Genomic DNA, 12257 nt, shown 5'->3' on the forward strand with positions numbered 1-12257 from the left:
GCAGTGGCGGCTGGCCTGTCGGTTGCAATATTGTTTGCTTACTGACAAGGCAGGTGACATTCTTTGTAATAGTACTTCTATAAATGAATATTTATGGTAGAAGATGCTGCCCCAAAGAAGAGCATGCCCTAATCCCCAGAACCTGTGAAAATGTTACCTTACACAGCAAAAGAAATGTTTGCAGGTGTTATTCAGGGTATTCCAGTCTGACGCCAATTCTGATGTGTGCTTTTTTCCACATTACCAAGCAGTTAATGTTTTTCTGACACTGCCTACCTGGAGGTTGCTTCAGATTTCACAGATTAAGAGGTCAGTCCTACAAGACTGCCCCTGGCACAGATATCAATCACACGTCCTGGTGGTCAGATGGGTTTCTGACCTACAAATGGGAGGGTCCCAAAACACACTCCTTGGATTCAATTAGTTTGCTAGAGTAGGTCACCGAACTCAGAGAAGTGTTTTGCTTATTAGATTGCCAGTTTCTTATAAAAGGATATAACCCAGGGGACTTCCCTGTGGTCCAGTGGCTAAGACTCCACACTCCCAATGCAGGGGGCCTAGGTTCAATCCCTGGTCAGGGAACATAGATCCCACATGCCACAACTAAGCATTTGAACGCCACAACTTAAGTTCCTGTGTGCTGCAGGGAAGATGAAAGATCCCACATGCCCCAACTGAAAATCCTGTAAGTCTCAGTGAAAATCAAAGAGCCCACGAACTGCACCTAAGACCTGGGCAGCCTTAATAAATAAATAAATGTGTATATATTTAAAAGAATGTAACTCAGGAAGAGCCAGATGGCAGAGATGCACAGGCAAGCTGTGTGGGAAGGGCCAGGAGCGTCCACCGCCTCTGAGAACGCCGCTCTTCCCCAGTCTCCACGAGTTCACCAACCCAGAAGCTCTCAAAACCCTGTTCCTTAGAGTTTTAATGGAGACTTCAGTGCATAATCATGATTGAGTAAACCATTGGCCATTTTGGCCACGGATCTCCAGTCCCTCACTTTCTGAAGGTTGGGCGGTGGGCGGGATGTCCGGCCCTCTAACCAAGGGCTTGGTCCTGCTTCCATCCTCGGGTGATGTTGTCGTTTAGTGTCTGACTCTCTGCGACCCCACGGACCGCAGCACACCAGGCTCCTCCGTCCTCCGCTGTCTATCTCCAAGAGTTTGCTCAGATTCACGTCCCTGGTCTGACTCTTGGCGACCCCGTGGACCGCAGCACACTAGGCTCCTCTGTCCTCCGCTATCTATCTCCCAGAGTTTGCTCAGATTCATGTTCCTGGAGTTGGTGAGGCTATCTAACCATCTCATCCTCTGCTGCCCCCTTCTCCTTTTGCCTTCAATCTTTCCCAGCATCAGGGACTTCTCCAGTGTGTGAGTTATTCACATCAGGTGGATGTAGGGCCGTTCTAAGAGTCACCTCATTACGATAACAAAAGCCACCGTTTTCCCTCTTCTCAACTGGGAAATTCCAAGGCTGGTAGGAGCTCTGCGCCAGGAACCAGTAGGAAGACCAAATATATATTTACTTAACAGATCTGGGTTCAATCCATACTTCAGGAAGACCCCCTGGAGGAGGGCATGGCAGTTCACTCCAGGATTCTTGCCTGGAGAATCCCCTGGACAGAGGAGCCTGGTGGGCCACGGTCTATAGGGTCGAAAAGAGTAAGACACGACTGAAGCTACTTGGCATGCATGCATCTATCAGAGGCATGGACTTTGATGCAGGGATGTTGGGTGGATTTTCTAAGTGAATACACCGTAATGACACCAGTCCTTAAAATGGGACTGTTTTCCAAGCTCGGTTAGAGAGATATGACAATGGGACAAGGCCAGAGTGAAGCGAAGCGAGAGACTCGGTCTGCCACTGCTGGTGTTAAAAAAACAAACCAGGATGCGGTAAACATTGTAAGAGTTTCTTTGAATAAAAATCGACTTCAATCAGGTAGCATCTAATCTAGAAGACAGAAAGGACCCCTGAGCAGTGGTACAAAGGCAGAAAGGAGCAGAATTGGAAGTTACACTAGGCAAGAAAGTGGGCTGGTTATCGCAAGGTTACTTTCTCTCTGGAGACAGCAGGGTTCCATCAGGCACCTAACTGGTGTCCATCAGGTGGTTCCTGATTGACTGGTTTAAGATTCTACTTCTGGAAGAGCCAAAACCTTCGTGAAGTTAACTCTTTGTCTGCTGATGTGAGGCTTAGTATAAGCAGCTCCATTTGGGGCTTGTTGTATTGTTTGGGGTTTTTTCATTAGCTTTTTAAATTGAAGGACAGTGTGTTTACAGCATTGTGTTAGTTTCAGGCGTACAGCTTTGTTGCTGATTAGTCACTGAGTCGTGTCCAACTCTTTTGCGACCCCATGGACTGTAGCCTGCCAGGTTCCTCTGTCCGTGGAATATTCTAGGAAAGAATAGGGGTTTTCCTGACCCAGGGATTGAAGCCGTGTCTTCTGCATTGGCAGGCAGATTCTTTACCACCGAGACACCAGGAAGCCCAGCAGATGTAAAGCATCGTTCCTCAGAACTCATAACCCTGGTCTAATCATGAGAAAAACACCAGCAAGATCCAAACTGAAGGACATTCTGCAAAATACCCACTTAGTGCTCCTCACAGTGTCAAGATCGTGAAAAACAAGGCGGGACTGAGAAAAAGTCACAGACCAGAGGAGGCGGAAGGGACGTGATGACTGCATGCCTCGTGGAGTCCTGGGCCGGCTCCTGGAAGAGAGGAAGGGTGTTAACAGGAAACCTGGGGAGATCCAACAAAGCCTGGAATTTAGTGAGTGGCCACGTACCAGTGTTGTTTAAGCAAATGCTCCCTGGTCACGTCGGATGTTAACAATGGGGAAAGTGGGCGTGCGCTGAACGGACTCTCCTACTGACTTCGCATCTACTCAGTACGCCTACAGTTATTCAAAAATTTAACAAGTATCTTTAAAAAGTTAGTGGGGAAGACTCTCATTGGACGCTAGGGCAGGTAACTGGGGCACCTTCTCATTTCTCTGATAATTCAAAGGAAATGAACGTCAGGAAGACAGTGCGAGCGGGGGTCTGGAGAATTCGGACTCCTCTTAGATTACTAGTGGGATTGCTAAGTGTTTCAGGCACTCTGAGTGGGGGGAATAAATTAGGAATTTGGGATGAACAGATACACACCACTATAGATAATGTGTTAACAGTGAGGACCTACTGTCTAGCACAGGGGACTATGTTCAGCGCCTTGTGACAATCTATAATAGAAAAGAGTCTTAAAAATAGCGTATATATGTCTGTGCGATTGAACCACTGAGACACTGGAAACCAGTTGTGATTCAGTTTCTAAGAATGGTGCCGTCATCTTGGAAAATAATTTGGCAGTTCCTCAAAATGTTAAAGATCGAGTCATCATAGGCTTCCCTGGTGGCTCAGTGGTAAAGAATCCGCCTGCGAATGCAGAAGACATGGGTTTGATCCCTGATCCGGGACGATCCCACATGCGGCAGAGCAGCTAAGCCCGTGAGCCACAGCACTTCGCTCCTGAGCCCCGGTGCTGAGACCACTTGCCGGGGACCAGCCCCGGCTGATCCAGGGTATTCGAAGGAGAGACGGCATAGGCGAGGATCAGGATACAATAGCTTCAATTAGATATTAATTAAAGATATAAAGAGTAATAGAATAAGGATAGCTCAGTAGGAAAATTCAGTGGAGAAAAGAGGCTGAGTAGCTTGGTTTACGCGGGAGACCAATAAAACTTCAAGACAAGAAGTTTGCACCACTTACGTAGGCCGCAGGCGTCCTTCCGTTCTCCCGAAGGAGAGGAGACACTGAGGCCTCCCCGGTCGGATCTTAGAAGCCCAGGCATAATTAGTAAGCATGGTGGGTTCCGCGCTCCAGATGGAGACTCAGCCAGAGTGAGAGAGAGAGCGACATGGGGAGACCAGTATTTCGAGAAACTGATCCCAATTCTTTATTTTCCATGGTCTACTTTTATACACTGAGATGTTATGCAAAAGTCACGTGGGGACAGCAGTCCTGACTTTTATTAAAGTCAGGTGCTTCACACAAATGTATACAGAGGTCTTAGGGGTGTTACATCATCTTCTGGCCAGGGGGGCCTGCTGACAATTTACGACCCTCTCCTTGTGACAGCGGTCAGTCAATCAGGACACTTATTTCTCCAGGGCTGATTATTCTCAAAACAGACGCCACCCAAATAAAGTTACATTCCTACAGGGTGAGGGTGTAGTGGGTTTTAGTTAAGGAAAGAATTTACTTAGCCTAAGGTCTAACGTGATTAATATCAAAGGTTAATACTTATTTTTTCTATATATTCATTAATGTGTGTAAGGGCAGGGGATATGGAGACTTAGCAACAAACATTGGCTCAACAAATGAAAAACCCTTCACCAACACAATTTCTAATTAGCCCATTATACTTATACTAATAGTTTTCTAACTTTTCTAAGGAACCTGTTTTTAGAAGGTTTAAAGCATCTTGTGCCTCTCACGGTTGGGAGGCTGTGAGCAATCACATGTGGCCGGAGGAGCCTGTCAGGCAGGCTAGAGAATCTTCAGAGGAGTTTGTAGGTTAAAACACTCTTGTCACACCCAAGAGTTTTTATTGACTGGAGCTCTAGGTTAACTCCTTCTCCGAAAGAGGTGGTGGGGGACAGCCCCCCGTAAAGTCAGAGGTGTAGGTAAGAGCACAAAGTAGTAAAGTAGGCAGGCTCTGGTTATGGGGGTAGACGCTCGGGGATTTCCAGGGGGACTCCTGAGGCTCGATCCCGCCTTTGCGTATGTCGAGCCTCCTTCCTCATGACCTTTGCCATGGGCGGAGTACCTCACTCTGGCCCCCAACAACCACTGAAGCGGCACGCCCCGGAGCCCCTGCTCCACAGAGATGCCGCCACAGTGAGAAGCCCCAGTGCCGCAGTCAAGAGCAGCCCCCCAGTAACCCGGCGCAGCCAAAGGAAACAAGTTTGCAGAAAGACCCACAAAAAATCCTGTAATATGGAGCTCATGTTCCAGTATGATGAGTCAAAAAATAAAGAACACAGTGCTTAAAAAAGTTGTCATATGACCCAGCAATTCAGTCAATGCGTGTACCCGAGTGAAACACGTCCACACAAAACTGTTCACAAATGTTCAGGGCATCATTATTCACAACAGCTTCCCTTGTGGCTCAGCTGGTAAAGAATGCGCCTGCCATGCGGGAGACCTGGGTTCAATGCCTGGGTTGGGGAGATCCCCTGGAGGAGGGCGTGGCAACCCACTCCAGTAAGCTTGCCTGGAGAATCCCAGGGACAGAGGAGCCTGGCGGGCTACAGTCCATGGGGTCGAAAAGAGTCGGACACGACTGAGCAAGCAAGCACAAAGTGCAAAGGACGCCACTGTCCATCAGCTGTTGAACAGATAAACCAAACGTTGTAGATTTATGCAACAGGATGTTATGTGACCATAAAAAAGAGTGAAGTGCTGATCCATGTTACAATGTGGATGAAGCTTAAAATCTGAGTGAAAGAAGCCAGTCATTAAAGACCGCATTTGATTCCATTTTATATAATGTCCCAAATAGGCAAAGCCGTGAAGACCAAAAGTAGATTAGTGGCTGTCAGAAGTTGAGGGAAGGAAGAAGTGAGGTTTGGTAGAGTGATGAAATGTTCTAAAATTAGATAGCCGTGTTGGCTGTGCAATTGTTAATATACTAATAACCAGTGAATTTTATACTTCCAAATGGTGGATTGTGTGGTATGTTTATAATCTCAATACAGCTGTTATCTTTAAAAAATGAGCGCTATCCTATCTTCCCTAATGAACTGTTTTTCTGGAAAATCACGTGGCCCTGGATGAGAGAAAGCTCTTGTTTACAGAATTTCAGCTAATAAACGTGGAAAGAATGATAGGATCAGAAATGCATCATTTTACAACCTCTAATGAAGTTACTGACTCAGACAAGCATCTTCAAAGGAAGAAAGTACTGGGGAAGGTTGATGAGAAACTTTCCAAAGAATCAGGCTGCTGCCACTCAAACCACCCAGACCACCCACTTTATCATCACTAAAGGATCGGGAAAATCCCCTGGAGGAGGGCGTGACAACCCCCTCCAGTATTCTTGCCTGGAAAATTCCATGGATAGAGAAGCCTTCTGGGCTACAGGTCATGGGTCTCAAAAGAGTCAGACGCAGCTGAACACACTCAGCACGCACGGCGCTCACAGCACCTAGGAGGCCTTCTTACAGACGCGGATCTGAATCTACTCTATAGCTATTTTACAGGAAACGGGGCTAATCGCAAGACAGCATAAGGAAGGACATAGAAAAATCCACATGTTTAGATCGAAACTGGGGAAATTAGGCATATCTTATTTAAAGTCTGAGCACAGATAATAAAGCACTGTCAAAGAAAAAAAAAAAAAAAAAAAAAGAAAAATCCAGAATGTGGGTCATTCTACAGGACAAGTGACCCCAGTTCTGCAATAAAGCAATGAAATGGCAAAGAAGTAAACAAACAAAAAGATTAAAAAAAAACAAACAAAAAATGAGACAAGGAGAAATGATTACTCTGGAACAAAAGTGACTCAAAAGCCAAAACTAACTTGACTAAAAAAGATGCACAACATGAGAGCTGTGAGTTAAGTTGTATTTGAGGCAAACGAGGGCCGCAGCCCGGGAGGCAGTGCCTCAGACGCTCCGAGAGACCGCTGCTAAGCGCCAGACACGACTGAGCGACCGGACTGAACTGATATTCGTTCAAGTCCCCGTCTAAGGTAATCAGTGTCAGTTCCACTGCAGGAGGCGCGGGTTCCATCCCTGGTGGGAAGGGGTGGGGTGGGGGGAAGAAGGGTATCTTAAGTACACTTAGCAAGAGTTAACTGTTGAATCTGGGTGATAGCCCCACAGAAAATATTTCACTGCTTTCACTACTCTGTGTTCTTTACAAAGTCTTCTTTTCTTTTAACAATTTATTTATTTACTTATTACTTCCGGCTCACTGAATCTTTGTTGCTGCGGCTGGGCCTCCCTAGCTGCGGTGAGTTGGGGGCGGCTACTCTTCAGTTGTGCTGTTCGGGCTGCTCATAGCAGCGGCTTCCCTTGCTGCAGAGCACAGGGCTCGTTGGCTGTGGGCATGCGCGGGCTTAGTTGCCCATGTCTTGGACCAGGGGCTTAACCAGGGTCCCCTGCTTTGCAGGTGGATTCTTTAGCACTGGACCACCAAGGGAATCCTACAAAATTTTCAAAATGAAAAGGAGTTTAAAAGTGAATGTCAAGGGTTTATGCCGAGGATGTCCGTGGAGAGTAAAGAAAAGCATTGCATGACAAGTGAGCAGAGAAAACATAAAAGTAGCATTTATAAGTTAAAACCCTGTTATATAATTCCTGATTGCAACATGTTTGTAGTCAGCGTGATAAACTAAATTGTGTAAATAGACATTTGTCGCTTTATCCACAGCGTTTTAGGTTTATATCCTCAGGCTGGTCAACCACACAAAAAAATTCTACTTCTTCGGAAAATGCAAGGTAGCCCACGTGTAAATAGTGACCGAGCTTTGGGAAGACTTTGGAGGGGCTGAGTTTTAGGCTGGAGACTCTGGGGATGGTGAAGGGCCCTGTGCGTCACTCTGAGGGGAGAGGGTGCTGGCGGGGAGAAGCCACGGTGAGGGAGCTGGTTAGGAACTCACACGAGCACTAGCCCTTGGTGAGAAGGCAGGCGAGTCAGCCCTTCACTCAGTCAACCCGTGCGTGTGTACTTACTCCGGCCCTGTCCCAGCCACCCACCCCAGGGTTCTGGATTCCTTCTTCTCTAGTTCTCTGAAGAGTTCTGGCATCTCAGTGTCATTTAATGAAGACCACTAGTGAGTCCAGATTTTATTCAACCAACTGTGCTGTTAGAACCATTCTCAGTTTAATCATTAAAACACCCAAATCTCTGTGACGTGCATTTATATAGCGATACGTTCTGCCAAGTCTAATGTAAGCTCCCTTCCTCCTGCACCTACCACCTTCAGAATCCAGTTACACCCATATTCCCCGGTTTCAGCTCATTTATTAGTTAAGACTGCTGTCTCTTCCTCTTTGTCCTTCCTTCCTTTCCTTTCTTTCTTGTTGGTAAGCCACCTCCAAGATCAGACTGGGCATTTTGGAATTAGACTTTCTGTAGATCTGGAGATGAAAGAAGCGTGGTGGAGTGAGAGGTCTCTGAGAGGAACCAGTGTCTCCTTGCAAAATAACTTCCTTGCTGTTTGTTGTTCAGTTGCTAAGTTATGTCCAGTGTTTTGCGACCCTATGCACTGTAGCACATCAGGCAACTCTGCCCTCCACTAACTCCTGGAGTTTGCCCAGATTCAAGGCCATTCATGTCATTTCACATGCTAGCAAAGTTATGTTCAAAACCCTTCAAGCTAGGCTTTAGCAGCACGTGAACCTGGAACTTCCAGATGTACAAGCTGGGTTTTGAAGAGGCAGAGGAACCAGAGATCAAATTGTCAACATTTGTTGGATCATGGACAAAACAAACAAGTTTCAGACGAACATCTGCTTCACTAACCATGCTAAAGCCTTTGATTGTGTGGAACACAACCAAATAACTTCCTAATTGGGCTTCTCTGATAGCTCAGTTGGTAAAGAATCTGCCTGCAATGCAGGATACCCTGGTTCAATTCCTGGGTTGGGAAGATCCACTGGAAAAGAGATAATCTACTTGCTCCAGTATTCTTGGGCTTCCTTTGTGGCTCAGCTGGTAAAGAATCTGCCTGCAATGTGGGAGACCTCGGTTCCATCCCTGGGTTGGGAAGATCTCTTGAAGAAGGGAAAGGCTACCCACTCCAGTATTCTGGCCTGGAGAAGTCCATGGACTGTATAGTCCACGGGGTCTCCAAGAGTTGGACACTGAGGACTCTCATTTTCACATGAGGCCGTTACATGCCCTCCAGGGAAAGCAGTTTGGCCTCCTGCCATGGGGGGAGGGGCTGCCTCTGCCCGCAAGGGCGTTTCCTTGAATTTTGGATTTCGGGAATCAGGGGAACTCATCGTCTGCCTCCACCCAAACATCCCCATTTCAATTCCTAAGTGCACCTTGTTCCCGTTCAATGTATCTGGCCAGGTGAAGTTATATTGCAATTATATTACAGTTTAGCAACCCACTGATCGATTCTGTTGAATTTTTGACTACACAAGCCCTGTGGCTACAAGAGATAAGAAAACATAGAATAGTCAGGAATGGCCTAGTTCTCTGGCTCTGTCTTGAAATTTTAAATCCTATTTCTTTTTTGAACATCTTCAGTGTAATCATCACAGTTGTATTAATTCACAGCTCACCCCACACTTCTTACAGCCTTCACTCCCATCATAACACTCAGCTACAGCAGCTGCAACTAAAGAGCCTCTTGATGAAAGTGAAAGAGAGTGAAGAAGCTGGCTTAAAACTCAACATTCAGAAAACTAAGATCATGGCATCCAGTCCCATCACTTCATGGCAAATAGATGGGGAAACAGTGGAAACAGTGGCACACTTTATTTTTCTGGGCTCCAAAATCACTGCAGATGGTGACTGCAGCCATGAAATTAAAAGATGCTTACTCCTTGGAAGAAAAGCTGTGATCAACCTAGACAGCATATTAAAAAGCAGAGACATTACTTTGCTGACAAAGGTTTGTCTAGTCAAAGCTATGGTTTTTCTAGTAGTCATGTATGGACGTGAGAGTTGGACTATAAAGAAAGCTGAGCACCAAAGAATTGATGCTTTTGAACTGAGGTGCTGGAGAAGACTCTTGAGAGTCTCTTGGACAGCAAGGAGATCCAACCAGTCCATCCTAAAGGAGATCAGTCCTGAATATTCATTGGAAGGAGTGATACTGAAGCTGAAACTCTAATACTTTGGTCATCTGATGAGAAGAACTGACTCTTTGGAAAAGACCCTGATGCTGGGAAAGATTGAGGGCAGGAGGAGAAGGGGACGACAGAGGATGAGATGGTTGGATGGCATCACCGACTCAATGGCCATGAGTTAGAGCAAGCTCCCATAGTTGATGATGGACACGGAAGCCTGGCATGCTGCAATCCATGGGGTGGCAAAGAGTTGGACACAACTGAGCGACTGAACTGAACTGAACAGCAACTGCTCCATCCACCAAAGCTTCATCTTCAGTAGACACTTTCCTCTAGGCAACAATACTTATTGCACTATTTTTTTCCCCTGAATGAAATAGACTACATCTGAATTACCTTCAAATTTAATCCCTGATTTCCATATTTGAAGGTCCGTTTCCTGCAGAAATAGAAATCTCACTGGGCTTTCTCTTTAATTAAACCTTTTATTTTGACTTTTTAAAATTTTGAATATTTTTTGGCTGCACTATGGGGCATGTGGGATCCTAGTTCCCCAGTTAGGGATTGAATGTGTCCCTCCTGCATTGGAAGTGTGTAGTCTTAACCACTGAACTGACTGCCAAGGAAGGCCCAAATTTTTTCATTTTGAAATAATTGTAGGTTCACATGGAATTGTAAGAAACGATACATAACAATTCCATCCCCTTCCCTATCCTTTATGGGCTTCCCAGGTGGCTGAGTGGTAAAAGAATCCATCTGCCAATGCAGGAGACACAACTTCAATCACTGGGTCTGGAACATCCCCTGGAGGAGGAAATGGCAACTTACTCCAGTATTCTTGCCAGGAAAATCCCATGGACAGAGGAGCCTGGTGGGCTACAGTCCATGTGGTCACAAAGAATCGGACTTAGCAACTAACAAAATGATCGCCTTAGGAAAGACAAAGAGCTGCATCCCAGCGGTGGCCCTTTAACTTCACTTGCTTGTCTGGCAGGTATCAACTGTGGGCCCCACCCAAGGGCACCTGTGAGGTGGGGAACGTCGTGACCCACACGAAATGTGCGGGGTCACTGGGTTTCTACTGTGGTGCTCACGGGCCAGTCAGGGGTTGCAGTCCACGGGGACACAGCCGAGGAAGGTTCTGGTGCGGTACTAGAGCAGCTTAGGTGAGGAAGGTGGGACCTCGAGCCCCGTGGCCTTGACACTGCAGACAGGAGTGTGTGCAGGTGTGCAGTGGTTCGTGAGGGTGCCTTTCACTCCGGTGGTGTCTCTGCAGGATCAGATCAAGAGAGAGCCTCGTGGGCTGCCAGCAGAAGCGTGTTAGGTGCAGGTAATGTGAGATGCTGACTTTAGTTCATGAAGAGACAAAGCAGACTGGGTCTTGTGGAGTCTATCCCAAGACCATGGGTGGGAGGCCTTGCATCAAGGCCCAGAGGCAGAGCCCAGAAACAAGGTCGTCTCCAGAACTGACTGAGCCCCTTCGTAACCCTTGCTGGAAGACCTCGGATCACCACCAGCAGGCTTCCTGACTCCACACTGGGCAAAACCGCCCGACCCGGCGCTCACCCTGTTGCTGAGCTGTTCATGCGCTCAGTCGAGTCTGACTGTTTTGCATCCCTATGGACTCTAGCCCACCAGGCTCCGCTGTCCATGGCATTTCCCAGGCAAGAACACTGGAGTGGGTTGCCACTTCCTTCTCCAGGGGATCTTCCCGACCCAGGGATCGATCCCTGGTCTCCTGTATTTGTGTCCCCTCGGCTCTCCCTGGCCTGTCGGGAGGCCGGGCCACTGTGCTTACAGCACCTTCCTTATCTTTGCTCCTTGCTCTTAATAAACTCACTCCCTTCGAAAATGCTCCGTGTCTGAAAATTCTTTCCCAACCTGCGATCAGACTGCCATGACAGGTCTGCTCCCTAAGACTCACAAGGTTCTTATGAGCGTGACCCTGGCCTGTGGATGTCAAGGTCATCCTTGCCCTTGGGGTGTGGACCAGGCACTTTAAGGTCAACTCAGCTGCTTTAGATTCTTGGGCCACGAGGGATGGTGGTTCTCAGGGCAAAGCTCAGAAGCGTTCCAAGCAAAAGGAGCAGAGACACGGTGTGGAAAGCTGCTTTCACACTGGCATTCTTGCAGCTTGGAATAAACTACAAATGTTCTCTGCACATGTGCAGATCAATCGGCAGCTTCGAGGGGCCCTGGAGGTCATTCCAGCAGAAGGCACTGGGTGCTGGTGCTGCTGCACCTCTGCCCCTGTGCCCACTTCTTCCCAGCGGCAAGGAAAACACTGGTGGGCACCATGGGGCAGAAACAGGTATTTCTGTGTCAGCGGCACAGCTGGGCACTGATGCTTGGGGTCCAGGACTCACCCCCACCAGAGCCAGCCCCCCATGAAGTCCCAAAGCTCTCCCAGCACACCTGCCCCATGCCCCCCTCCTCAGAAGCCCCAGAACCTGAA

Source organism: Bos taurus, chromosome 2 (genome assembly GCF_002263795.3).
Source record: "Bos taurus isolate L1 Dominette 01449 registration number 42190680 breed Hereford chromosome 2, ARS-UCD2.0, whole genome shotgun sequence".
In the NCBI taxonomy this organism is placed as follows: Eukaryota; Metazoa; Chordata; class Mammalia; order Artiodactyla; family Bovidae; genus Bos; species Bos taurus.